We start from the raw sequence: 14,856 nt of genomic DNA, 5'->3' as shown, positions 1-14,856 counted from the left end.
ATAAATTCACAACTCTCTGGGTGAAAACGTTTTTTCTCACCTCAGTCTTAAATGACCTTCCCTTTATTCTAAGACTGTGGCCCCTGGTTCTGGATTCGCCCAACATTGGGAACATTTTTCCTGCATCTAGCTTGTCCAGTCCTTTTATAATTGTATATGTTTTAATAAGATCCCCCTCATCCTTCTAAATGACGGTGAATACAAGCCTAGTCTTTTCAATCTTTCCCCATATGACTGTCCCGCCATCCCAGGGATTAATCTCGTGAACCTACGCTGCACTTCCTCAATCACAAGGGTGTCCTTCCTCAAATTAGGAGCCTGGTAACAGAGGGGTAGAAGCTGTTCCTGAGCCCTGTGTAGAGGACGTTTGCTCTTTGTCTAAAGGAGTGGCTTGACGATGGAAAGCCAGCGTCAGAGATCACAGCTTGCAACTCTCCATCAACCGGCCCCATCAAGGCCACATCTTCTGGCTTCCGTGAAGGAACTCGTTCCAGGCACGTCGACACTCCAACCTTGGGTTGGAAAATCAAACACCCCAGGTCTCAGAGCGATAACAATTGTGCAGCCCGGCTCCGTTCAGCAAAAGATAATTGATAAATGCCTCACGAGGGTTACGCCACTCATTTCCATGTCACGAGGTGTGTGGATGTGTGCTCAAATCACCTTCACTGCATTCCTTTCTGCCACTCCTGCAATAGGTGCCAGTCACAACACCAGCTAACAACGCACATGGTCTGGCACCATCTACATGCGCTCTGTTTGCGACTGCCAAGCTGTGCCAGTCTCTGAAGGAGAAGCTGATAAACCTATCATTGCGAAATAAAAGTTAACACATGAAATATGTCTTCAGCAACAGATTTAGCAGGAACCTGAGGGGCAATTCTGTTCACACAGCCGGTGGTGGGTGTGCGGTAGGCACAAGGAACTGCAGATGCTGGAATCTTGTGTAGCGGACAAAGTGCTGGAGTAATTCAGTTTGCTACGCAGCATCTCCGAAGGACCCCCTTTTTTAGGGTATATGGAACAAGCTGCCAGAGGAAATAGCGAAGGTGGATACAATAATGGGGCTGTCCCACTGTACGAGCTAATTCAAGAGTTTCCCCTGATTCGAACTCGGAGATTTACAGTAATGGCCGCTCGTGGGTACTCGGGCTCCCGTGGACATTTTTCAACATGTTGAAAAATCTTCACGAGTCTTCACGAGCTTACCGTGTTTCCCGAGTACCTGCCGTTAGCGTTACGAGCCGCTAAAAGACGTTCCCGAGCCCCGACGTACCCGCAAGGTACATTCTACCTGCTTACCATGAGTTTGATTTTTTTTTTTGAACTCGGGAGAGCTCTTGAATGAGCTCGTACAGTGGGACAGCCGCTAATAACCAAGTTATTTGGACAGGTAGATGGATAGGAAAGGTTTTAGTGGGACATGGGCAAAATGTGGGGCGAGCTGAAGTGGGGGCATCTTGGTCTGCATGGACAAGTTGGGTCAAAGATACAGCGTGGAAACAGGCCCTTCAGCCCGCTGAGTCTATGCCGACCATCGATCATTACAACTCCCATTTACTACAAACCCGCTCGTCTTTGGGATGTGGGTGGAGACCGGAACACCCGGAGGAAACCCACGTTGGTGACAGGTAAACGTGCAAACTCCACACAGACACACAGACGGCACCCGAGGTCAAAATCCAACCCAGGTCTGTGAGGCAGTGGCTCTAATTTAATAATGATAATTCAAGTCCACTCATAGGGCTGTACAACATGGATGCAGGCCCTTCTGCAGTACATAACAGAAACAGGGATGCAGTAATACAAACAGGCTCTCCTGACCACCTGGTAGATACAAAATGCTGGTGAGCGGGTGAGGCAGCATCTATGGAGAGAAGGAATTGTCGACATTTCGGGTCGAGACCCTTTCATCAGACCACCTTGTCCTTGCTGTCCACGTTGGCATTCTGGGCTAGTCCCATTTGGCTGCATTTTCCCCATATCCCTCTAAACCCTTCCCATCCATATATCTGTACAATTCTCATTTAAAAGTCGTAATTGCATCCACATCTAACCTTTCCCCTGGCAGCTCGTTCCAGATACAGATTACCCTTTGGGCGAAAGTGTTGCCCCTGTGGTCCCTCTTAAATCTCTCCCCTCTCAACGCCAGCCTGTGCCCTCTAGTTTTAGAAGCCTCCACCTTTTGTACTCCCACAAGTCTCCGGGAGGAGGATTTGAACTTGTTGACCGGTTGACACAGAGTGAAGGAAATGTTTCCATGTACCAACAGCTGAACTGTTCCCACATGCACACACACACACACACACATCTACAACCCAGACTGGTACTGGAGACAATAATTGTGTTTGTTGCTCAGCTCTGCAACTTTCCACGGAAGTTTCTTTCTCGGAGCCCACGCCAGGGAGGTCTGGTTTGGTTTAGTTTAGTTTAGTTTAGAGATACGGCGCGGAAACAGGCCCTTCGGCCCACCGGGTCCGCGCCGACCAGCGATCCCCGCACATTAACTAGTCTCGTAGGTACACAAAAGTGCTGGAGAAACTCAGCGGGTGCAGCAGCATCTATGGAGCGATGGAAATAGGCAACGTTTCGGGCCGAAACCCTTATTCAGACTAGTCTCGTGTCTAGGTCTAGCGGTGGCCAAGGGTATGTCCAGGGCAGCCTCGACTCACATCATATTCATCCGTCGTCCACTCCTGCCTGTGATCAGCCAGTGTTTCCAATGTTCAAGAAGGAACTGCAGATGCTGGAAAATCGAAGGTAGACAAAAGTGCTGGAGAAACTCAGCGGGTGCAGCAGCATCTATGGAGCTTGTGTTTGTTGCCATGTTGCCTAGAAGGGTTTTGGCCCGAAACGTTGCCTGTTTCCTTCGCTCCACAGATGCTGCCGCACCCGCTGAGTTTCTCCAGCACTGTGGTCTACCAGTGTTTCCAATACTCACCCCTCAGAATCGTGGACTCATCTCGTCCATGAGATTAGTCAGGGCTTGAATTCTTCAATAACTGCTCGTGGTTTCAGTTGGAACAAAATCAAGAGGCTGCGATGGTTTGTTTGGAGAAGGTTGAGTTCCAGTGAATGATTTCTACTGGGAATATAATGAATGTATCAGATGTCTTAGATATAGAATAATGGATCCCTGGAAGTGATTACAGACTGGGGTGTAATCCAGGGGTTCAGTGGGGTTATATATGGAATAATGGATACGGGGGTGATGACAGAATGGGGTCCATACAGAGGGCACCACAGATCAGGATTGAACCCATGTCTCTGACACTGTGAGGCAGTGACTCTATGAACTGCTCCACCGCTGGTTGATAGGAGGATAAGGTCCAACGACCAAATTAGTATTAGTGAATATTAGATCATAGTTGCTGAGGTAGTGGTTAGTGGATAAAAGTGAGGTTATCCACTTTGGTGGCAAGAACAGGAAAGTAGACTGTTATCTGAATGGTGGCCGACTAGGAAAAGGGGAGATGCAACGAGACCTGGGTGTCATGGTACACCAGTCATTGAAGGTAGGCATGCAGGTGCAGCAGGCAGTGAAGAAGGCGAACGGTATGTTAGCTTTCATAGCAAAAGGATTTGAGTATATGAGCAGGGAGATTCTACTGCAGTTGTACAGGGTCTTGGTGAGACCACACCTGGAGTATTGCGTACAGTTTTGGTCTCCTAATCTGAGGAAAGACATTCTTGTCATAGAGTGAGTACAGAGAAGGTTCACCAGATTGATTCCTGGGATGTCAGGACTTTCATATGAAGAAAGACTGGATGGACTCGGCTTGTACTCGCTAGAATTTAGAAGATTGAGGGGGGATCTTATAGAAACTTACAAAATTCTTAAGGGGTTGGACAGGCTAGATGCAGGAAGATTGTTACCAATGTTGGGGAAGTCCAGAACAAGGGGTCACAGTTTAAGGATAAGGGGGAATCTTTTAGGACCGAGATGAGAAAAACATTTTTCACACAGAGAGTGGTGAATCTGTGGAATTCTCTGCCACGGAAGGTAATTGAGGCCAGTTCATTGGCTATATTTAAGAGGGAGTTAGATGTGGCCCTTGTGGCTAAAGGGATCATGGGGTATGGAGAGAAGGCATGTATGGGATACTGAGTTGGATGATCAGCCATGATCATATTGAATGACGGTGCAGGCTCGAAGGGCCGAATGGCCTACTCCTGCACCTAATTTCTATGTTTCTATGAACTGCATCACCACTAGTTGATAGGAAGATAAGGTCCAACGACCAAACACAAAGTGCATGCTAGATCATAGTTGCTGAGGTAGTGGTTAGTGTTGTGCAGTGTTCAACAGTCGGATGGTTGCTGGGAAGAAGCTGTTCCTGAACCTGGAGGTCACGATTCTCAGGCTCCTGTACCTGTTCCCGATGGTGGCAGCGAGATGAGAGCGTGGCCAGGGTGGTGTGTGCCCTCCGATGGTGCTGTAACCCTAAGAATTTGGCATCGATTTCCTCCAATCATTCAGCTTAGAAAAAACACATGCAGTACAGGATGGAAACAGGCCCTTTGGCCCAAGTCATCCATGGACTGTACGATTTGTAAGATCACAATGCTGGCTGCCTTTCTGCGGCAGCGACTCCTGCAGATCCCTTCGATGGCGGGATGGTCGGGTACCCGTGATGGACCTGGCATCTGACGGCACTGGGCCGGTACTCACTGGAGTTTAGAAGGATGAGGGAGGGGGGACCTCATTGAAACTTAACGAATAATGAAAGGCTTGGACAGAGTGGATGTGGAGAGGATGTTTCCACCAGTGGGAGAGTCCAGGACTAGAGGTCACAGCCTCAGAATTAAAGGACGTTCCTTCAGGAAGGAGGAATTTCTTTAGTCAGAGGATGATGAATTTGTAGAATTCATTGCCACAGAAGGTTGAGAAGGCCAAATCAATGGATATTTTAAAAACGGAGATTGTTAGATTCTTGATTAGTATGGATGTCAGGGGTTATGGAGAGAAGACAGAAGAATGGGGTTAGGAGGGAGAGATTGATATATAGATACATAGACAATAGGTGCAGGAGTAGGCCATTCGGCCCCTCGAGCCAACACTGCCATTCAATGTGATCACGGCTGATCATCCACAATCAGTCTCCCATTCCTATCTTCTCCCCATATGCCTTGATTCTGTTAGCTCTAAGAGCTCTATCTAACTCTCTTTTGAATGCTTCCAGTGAATCGGCCTCCACTGCCTTCTGAGGCAGAAAATTCCACAAATTCACAATTCTCTGTGTGAAAAAGTTTTTCCTCCTCTCAGTTCTAAATGTTCTCCCTTATTCTTAAACTGTGGCCCCTGGTTCTGGACCATCCCAACATTGGTAACATGTTTCCTGCATCTAGCGTGTTTAATCCCTTAATAATTTTAAATGTTTCTAAAGGATTCCCTCTCATCCTTCTAAATTCCAGTGAATACAAGCCCAGTCAGTCGCTCCATTCTCTCAGCATATGACAGTCCCGCCATCCCGGGAATTAACCTTGCGAACCTACGCTGCACTCCCCTCAATAGCAAGAATGTCCTTCCTCAAATTTGGAGACCAAAACGTCACACAATACTCCAAGTGTGATCTCACTAGGGCCCTGTACAACTGCAGACGGACCTCTTTGCTCCTATACTCAACTCCTCTCGTTATGAAGGCCAACATGCCATTAGCTTTCTTCGCTGCCTGCTGTAACCTGCATGCGTACTCTCAGTGACTGATGTACAAGGACCCCCAGATCTCGTTGTACTTCCCCTTTTCCCAACTTGACAGCAGATAATAACCTGCCTTCCCTTTCTTGCCACCAAAGTGGATGACCTCACATTTATCCACATTAAACTGCATCTGCCATGCATCTGCCCACTCGCCCAACCTGTCCAAGTCACCCTGCATCCTCATAGCATCCTCCTCACAGTTCACACTGCCACCCAGCGTTGTGTCATCTGCAAATTTGCTAATGTTACTTTTGATTCCTTCATCTAAATGAGCGGTGGAGTAGACTTGATGGGCCGAATGGCCTAATGCTGCTCCTATCCCTTACGACCTGTTAGCATGGTTCAGCACTGTTGCTACACAACAGGTTTGCCTAACGGTGATTGATGGGGAGAGGTTGCCTGGCTGGGAACCCCACCAGCATTGGACCACCATGCAGACGCCACTGGGCACTCCATCACACCATCTGTCCCGCAAGCTGTGCTTGCTTAAAGCAGGCACAATACCCTTCCTCCAGGAAATCTGTTGCAGCGGGTGTTGCAATTTTCCCCTCACAGTGCAGCGACTGAGTCCCCGCACCGCTCGAAGATTAATGTCCTGCTTTTGTTCCGACTCCTGCGACACGCCGATTATTCCCAAACGTCCAGTCCCGGCTCCTTCATTATTCCTTCATTTCTGGCCATCGAACAAACACCTCCTTTCACGATGCTGCGGTACCCTTTTGGGTGGGGGTGGGTGTGGGGGTCAAAGGTGAAGGAGCTTTAGGTGTAACTCAAACAAGAGTCAGGTGTCCAGGGTCGTTAGCGTCCCGTCAACTCTGACCTCCGGAGGCCCCCCCCCTCGGCAAATTGTTATGATGTGTGGACAGAGTTGAGTCATAAACACTAAAAAGCAGGATTGACACAATTAATTGTGTAATACGAGCCTCATCCACCCCCCCCCCCCCCCCCCCCCCACCCCCATCACGCAAGATGTACAGAAGTCTCAAAATGCACACCTCCAGATTTAGGGACAGTTTCTTCCTGGCTGTTAATTGACAACTGAACCATCTTCCCACCAACTGGAGAGTGGTTCTGACCTTTCATCTACCTCATTGGAGACACTTGGACTATCTTTAATCGGACTTTACTGGACTTTATCTTGCACTAAACGTTATTCCCTTTATCCTGTATCTGTACAATGTCGACGGCTTGATTGTGAACACGTCCAGTCTTTCCGCTGACTGGATAGCACGCAACAGAAAAGCTTTTCACTGTACCTCAACGCACGTCACTAGAAACAAACCTAGTTGCCTTCTTTACCACCACCCACTCTGTCTTCCAGGGTATCATCGATTCAAAAAGGTCTGCAGAAGCCTGATTGTTGTCACTGGGCAAACAGATAGGTGAATAAGTCAAGTGGGCTGATTTAGGGTCATATAGTAATCATATAGGCACGGAGCAGGCCCTACGGCCTAACTCGTCTAAGCCCAGCCAAGATGTCCCAGACAGGATAGTGGCATCAACCAGGCTTTTGGATATGCAGGGAATGGAGGGATATGGATGTTTAAGAAGGAACTGCAGATGCTGGAAAATCGAAGGTAGACAAAAGTGCTGGTGAAACTCAGCGGGTGCAGCAGCTTCTATGGAGCGAAGGAAATAGGCGACGTTTCGGGCCGAAACCCTTGTTCAGACTGATGTAGGGTGGGGGGGGGGGGGGCGGGGAAGAAAGGAAAAAGGAAGAGGAGGAGCCCGAGGGTTGAGGGAGAGCTGGGAAGAAGAGGAGGAAGCAGGGACTACCGGAAATTGGAGAAGTCAATGTTCATGCCGCTAGGGTGCAGACTGCCCAAGCGGAATATGAGGTGCTGCTCCTCCAATTTCCGGTGTTGCTCACTCTGGCCATGGAGGAGGCCCAGGACAGAAAGGTCGGATTCGGAATGGGAGGGGGGGTTGAAGTGCTGAGCCACCGGGAGATCAGGTTGGTTAATGCGGACCGAGCGGAGGTGTTCGGCGAAACGATCGCCGAGCCGACGCTTGGTCTCACCGATGTAGATCAGCTGACATCTAGAGGGATATGGATCACGTGCAGGCAGAGAGGATCAGTTTATCTTGGCATTATGTTCAGCGCAGACATTGTGGGCTGCAGGACCAGTTCCTGTGCTGTACAGTTCTATGTTCTATGGAGGTAGATACACATTTGAAAGGTTGGGATTAAGGGCCACGGGGAATTTACGCTGAGGAGGATTCGAGGCCAGGCATGTTCCTTCCTCATCTGTTGCCGGCCCTGCTTTGTTCCGGCCCTTTATTACCCCCAGTTCCCTCCTCCCCACTTTCAGTCTGAAGCAGGGTCCTGACCCAAAACGTCGCCCATCCTTTTTCTCCAAAGATGCTGCCTGACCCGCTGAGTTACTCCAGCACTTTGAGTCCACCTTCAGTATGCACCAGCATCTGCGGTTCCTTTCCACACAGGAATTGAGGCCAGCTGTTCTTCTCGTGCGTAACCTCCTCCCTCACATATTCTGTGAAGAGCACGGACTGTTGGCACGCAGGATGTTTGCCTTCTTCATTGCAACGCACTCTTCAAAAGACATTGTTGCACTTAGAACGCAGTGGGAGTGTTGGTGACACCGTGTTCACTGCCAAGGTCTCCAAGGATAGAGAGCTCCATCCTCCCCGCTGCACTTCATCACGTAGCTGGCTGGTTTAGTTTAGAGATACAAGGTCTCCAACGATAGGGTGCTCCAAAATCATCGCTGCACTTCCTCACGTAGCTGGCTGGTTTAGTTAAGATTAGAGATACAGCGCGGAAACAGGCCGACCAGCACACTAGCACTATCCTACACACACTAGGGACAATTTACAATTGTACCAAAGCCAATTAAGCAACAAATTAAAGCTTTAATTCGGACACAGGTCCATATACACATCAAACAGTACAAAGAATTACAAAGATACATTAAGAAATTGCATATTAGTCTAAAATATATATAAGCTATTGCACCAATGCCATCTTAGCCTAGAAGTATAGCAGCTTTTCAGAGGGCTGACTAAGGCTTCAATTATGGGGTTCTCTGACTTGTCCAGGCAACACATAAAACTAAACATCAGCTGCCTTAAGAGTGCCTCACAGGTTGGCACTCTAGTGGACACAAACAATTGACTTGCACTATGCCACCTAGGGACACGAAGTAGCAACCTCATTGCATCATTGTATGCTACCTTAAGCCTCTGCATACTCTTTTTCTTATACTTAGACCACAATTGAGCAGTATATAACGGTGTGATGTAGGTTTTGAACAGGGAACACTTCACATGGTCAGAGCACATATAAAACTTCCTTATAACAAACCCGCTTGCCTTCGGAGTGTGAACTTCGGAGGAAACCGGAGCACCCGGAGAAAACCTACGCGGTCACGGGGAGGATGTACGAACTCCGTATAGACAAGCACCTGTAGTCAGGATTGAACCCGGGTCTCTGGTGCTGTGAGGCAGCAACTCTACCGCTGCGCCACTGTACTGCCCCGTGTCCTTCCCTGAGTCCTCTGTCCTCAAACCACCGGACGTTACTATCAAGGCCCGGATGGACAACAAGGTGATTTTCCTCGGATTTCCTTCAGGTATTGACTGAGCCAATTTGACGGAGCCAAAGGGCAATCAGAACAAAAGTGGGTCGGAGCATGGAACCATGACTCGGACAGCGGGTTTGTTCCTCAAATGCCACCAAATCTGCAGTTGGGCTTTCCACGATGGAGGCCTCATAGTCACACAGGTTTTATTTGGCTGAATGGTAACAGGTCCTGTCCGTTGGTTGGTTCATAAGGTCAAGTGATAGGAGCAGGATTAGGCCATTCAGCCCGTCAAGTCTACTCCGCCATTCAATCACGGCAGATCTATCCCTCCCTCTCAATCCCATTCTCCCATCTTCCCCCCCATAACCGCTAATAAAGCATCTGTCAATCTGTGCCTTAAAAATGCCTGGTAGGCACAAAAAGCTGGAGTAGTTCGGCGGGACAGGCAGCATCTCTGGAGAGAAGGAATGGGCGATGTTTCGGGTCGAGACCCTTCTTCAGACTGCCTATTGCCCAATGATGGCCCACACAGCTGTCTGTGGCAATGGCGAATGTGAAAATCTTGGTCGCTGACTGAGAATTATTCCAAAAGCCAAAAAGCAGTGCTAGAGTTTGCCAAATAATCCCGATCAAATTTACCTGCCCAGCTTCCCTTAATCTTACCTCTAGATCTAAATACAGGGAGATACCAGGTGCTCGAATCTTGAGCAAAGTACAGTGCTGGAGGAACAAGGGCAGGAATAGTGGCAGCACAGTGGCGCAGCGGGTAGAGCCGCTGCCTCACAGCGCCAGAGATCCAGGTTCGATCCTGACCTCGGGTGCTGTCCGTGTGTGGAGTATGCTCGATCTCCCACTGACCGCGTGGTTTCGACCGCGTGCTCCGGTTTCCTCCCACATCCCAAAGACGTGCGGGTGTGTAGGTTAATGCCACTCTGTAAATTGCCCTCCAGTGTGTAGGGAGCGGGTGTGAGAGTGGGAGCTGCAATGTGGATGTGCGGAGAATGGAGGGATATGGGCCAAAGAAGATTACGGAGAGTCGGTTTGTCAAGGAGGACTCTCTCTAAATTCTACAGGTGCACAGTAGAGAGCATGCTGACCGGTTGCATCGTGGCTTGGTTCGGCAACTTGAGCGCCCTGGAGGGGAAAAGACTACACAAAGTAGCAAACACTGCCCAGTCCATCATCGGCTCTGACCTTCCTTCCATCGAGGGGATCTATCGCAGTCTGGCAAGCTGGCGACGGCTGTCAGAATATTTGCATGTCTTCCCAATCCTGCCTCAAATCCTGTTAACCAAGCCGCCACCTCTCCAGCCCCATTCTCCCTTGCTCTCCCGCCTCCGCGCTCCCTGCTCTTTGATCCGTCATTCCCCCCCTCGCTTCCCGCAGCTTCCCTTTGATCAGGCCCCTCTCTTGTCCCTGACCCAAAGACCAGCAGCTGCAGAGACATCAACAAGATAGGAAGATGGTCCGCTCTCACACCTCCTTGTTCCCACTCCTCCTCCCCAGAGTCTAACCTTGGACCAGGCCACAAGCGATCCTCCAGACTGCCTACTTCCTTAATACAGCGTCATTCGGCACATCAAATGCATGCCAGCTCCCAGCCACAGTCAGTGACTTTGGGCTTTAGGTTTGTTTTGCACTATATAGAACCTTTTTATTGATAGATTTTTTTGTGTTTTTTGAGGACTGCGTTTACCAATCAGCTGTGCTGCTGAAAGTAAGAATTAATTGTTCCACTGTCGGTACGTACAGTCATACAGTGTGGAAACAGGCCCTTCAGCCCAACTTGTCCACACCGACCAACATGCCCCATTTACATTAGTCATACCTGCCTGCGTTTGGCCCATATCCCTCTACACCTGGCCTACCCATGTACCTGTCCAAATGTTCCTTAAATATTGTGTTTGTACCAGCCTCAACTACCTCCTCTGGCAGCTCTTTCCATACACCTACCACCACCCTTTGTGTAAAACAGTTGTCCCTCAGGTTCCTATTAAATCTTTCCCCCCTCATCTTAAACTATTTTCTCTGGTTCTTGATTCCCCTACTCTGGGTAAAAGACTCAGACCAATCATCCTATCTATTTCTCTCATGATCTTGGACACACACATATGACAATCAAACACACTTGACTTAAGTAATAATAACGAATTGCAGATGCTGGTTTAAATAAGAAGACACAAAGTGCTGGAGTAATTCAGCGGGTCAGGCATCTCTGGTGAACACGGATAGATGGTGTTTCAGGCTGTTCCAATCCAAAACATCGGCTAGTGTGAACAGGTGATCAATAGACAGCATGGACTTGGTTGGGCCGAAGGGCCTGTTTCCTTGTGGTATTTACATAGAAAATAGGTGCAGGAGTAGGCCATTCGGCGCTTTGAGCCAGCACCACCAATCAATAGGATCATGGCAGATCATCCAAAATCAGTACCCTGTTCCTGCTTTTTCTCCACATCTCTTCATTCCGTTAGCCCTGAGAGCTATATCTAACTCTCTCTTGAAAACATCCAGTGAATTGGCCTCCACTGCCTTCTGTGGCAGAGAATTCCACAGATTCACAACTCTCATCCTTCCAAATTCCAGTGAATACCAGCTCAGTCAACATATGACAGTCCCGCCATCCCGGGGATTAACCTCGTGAACCTACACTGCACTCTCTCAATAGCAAGGATGTCCATCCTCAAATTAGGAGACCAAAACAGCACACAATACTCCTGACGTGGTCTCACAACTGCAGAAGGACCTCTTTGCTCCTATACCCAACTCCTCTTGTTCTGTCCTCTGGTATTTGATTTTTTCCATCCTGGGAAAAAAAGGTTTAATCTCCTGCTATCAGCTCTCTCTTCAGCCTCTGACGTTCCAGAAAAAACAATTTAAGTCTGTAAAATCTCTCCTCATAGCTAATCCCTTCTAACCCAGGGAGCATTTTGGTCAATGTCTTGTGCATCCTCTCCAAAGCTTCCACAACCTGTGACCATATCGGTTTCTTCCGGGTGCTCCGGTTTCCTCCCACATCCCAAAGATGGTTAATTGGCCCTCTGTAACTTGTCCCTGGTGCATAGGGAGTGGATGCGAAAATGGGATAACATGGAACTAGTGTGAACGGGATATCGATGGTTGGCGTGGAGCTGGTAAGCCGAAGAGCTTGTTTCCATACTCTCACTCAATCAGTCAAATTAATACCTCGTGCTTAGAATTATAAGTAGACAAAAATGCTGGAGAAACTCAGCGGGTGAGGCAGCATCTATGGAGCGAAGGAAATAGGCAACGTTTCGGGTCGAGACCCTTTGGGTCTCGACCCAAAACGTTGCCTATTTCCTTCTGCAGAAGAAGGGTCTCGACCCAAAACGTTGCCTATTTCCTTCTTCAGAAGAAGTCTCTCGACCCGAAACGTTGCCTATTTCCTTCTTCAGAAGAAGGGTCTCGACCCGAAACGTTGCCTATTTCCTTCGCTCCATAGATGCTGCCTCACCCGCTGAGTTTCTCCAACATTTTTGTCTACCTTCGATTTTCCAGCATCTGCAGTTCCTGCTTAGAATGATGCTCCACCGTTCTCCCTGCTGTCTCAAGGGGGCGCTGATAGTTCATTCCTACAATGAGTTGATTTGCGGAAAAAGAATGTTTCAACAATGAGCTTAAATGAAAGAAAAGAATAGAGGCGTCCTATCTGAGTTGGTCCTATTTACCCACATTTGGCCCGTATCCCTCAATAACCAAATGGCATAGGTTTAAGGTGAGAGGGGAAATGTTCAATAGGAACCTGAAGGGCAACTTTTTCACATAGAGGATGGTGGGCATATGGAGGGAGCTGCCAGAGAAGATAGTTGTGGCAGGTACTGTAGAAGAAGATGGCACTGGTAGTGTTGTTGCCTTCCAGCGTCAGAGACCTTGGTTTGATCCCGACTACTGGTGCTGTCTGTACAGAGTTTGCACGTTCTCCCTGTGACCTGCGTGGGTTTTTCTCCGGGCGCTCCGGTTTCCTCCCACACTCCAAAGACGTACAGGTTTGTAGGTTAATTGGTTTCGGTAAAAAGAGTAAATTGTCCCTAGTGTGTAGGATAGTGCTAGTGTACGGGAATCTCTGGTCAGCGCAGACTCGATGGGCCGAAGGGCCTGTTTCTGCACAGTATTTCTAGACTAAACTAAACGGAACATTTGGACAGATACATGGATATGAAATGTTTCGAGGGATATGGGGCCAAACGTGGGCTGGTGGGACTAGGCTAGATGGGGCATCACTTCTCCAAGGGTGCAAATGCCAAAGCCTAGAGGGTATAGGTTAAAGGCGAGAGGGGCAAAGTTTAAAGGAGATGTGCAGGGCAGGTTCTTGGGTGCCTGGAACGCAGTTGCTCGCATGTGGTGGAGGCAGATATGATGGAAGGCTTTGATGGGAGGCTTTTAAATCGGCACACTGATATGCAGGGAAGGGAGGGATATGGATTATATACAGGCAGAGAAGATGAGTTTAACTTGGCATCATGTACAGCATGGACATTATGGGCCGAAGGGGCCTGTTCCTGCTCTGCACTCTCGTTGTCCCTCTCACTTTAAGCCATGTCCTTCAGCCATTGATATTTCCACCCTGGGAAAAAAAGGCTCGGACTGTCTACTACCCTATCGACCCCCCCCCCCCCCCCCCCCACCCCCCCCCCCCCCCCCCCCCCCCCCCACCCCCACATTTTATGCACTTTGACCTGGTCTCCCCCCAACCACCTTTAAAAGGCATTTAAACGCAAACTTGAATTGGAAAGGTGTAGAAAAAGGTACAGTCCCGGTAGTGCTGCTGTGCTGCAGCGGGTGGAGCTGCTGCCACACGGCACCAGGGACCCGGGTCCGATCCTATCTGGGATGCTGTCTGTGTAGAGTTTGCACGCTCTCCCTGTGACACTGTGGGTTTAAACCAGGTGCTCAGGTTTCTTCCCACATCCCAAAGACGTGTGGGTTTTTGTTAAGGTTAATTCAGATTCAATTTAATTTCAATTTTAATTGTCATTGTCAGTGTACAGTACAGAGACAACGAAATGCATTGACCTCGTTAATTGCCTCGTTAATTGCCTCCTAGTGTTTAGCGAGCTGATGAGAACTTGGGACTAGTGTGAACGGGTGATCGATGGGGAAGGGCCCGTATCTCTCAACTCAACTCAACTTGTGTGAATGGGAGTTTAATGGTCAGTGAAGCCTTGGTTGGCTGAGTGCCCTTTTCCATCTTGTATCTCAAACTACACTAAACTAATCCAGTGTGAACGGGTTATCGATAGTCAGCGGGGACTCAGTGGGCCAAAAGTCCTGTGTCCATGCCGTATCTCTGAACTAAACTAAGCTAAACTACATGGGACGGCGGTAGAATGGGCAGTAAGTAAAGGGTTGGCACTGACGCGATGGGCCGAAGGGCAGGCGGCTATGTGTAGCCACTCAGTGAGAGGGTGGGTGGAGCTCCTTGAGGAATTTATTGCGGGATCATTTCCAGCCGGCATGTGATGAATGAGGTGGCGGTGAATAATTAAAGCATTAATACGCTCACCATGAATAATAAATGGAGCTGTGGGAAAGGATAGGCTCATTATTGCCTGTCATGCTGTGTGTGAAAGCTGCAGCTCTCTCTCTCTCTCT

The sequence above is a fragment of the Leucoraja erinacea genome, chromosome 5 (genome assembly GCF_028641065.1).
Source record: "Leucoraja erinacea ecotype New England chromosome 5, Leri_hhj_1, whole genome shotgun sequence".
Taxonomy (NCBI): Eukaryota; Metazoa; Chordata; class Chondrichthyes; order Rajiformes; family Rajidae; genus Leucoraja; species Leucoraja erinaceus.
The sequence above is the reverse complement of the archived record's forward strand: the minus strand, read 5'-3'. Positions refer to the sequence as shown.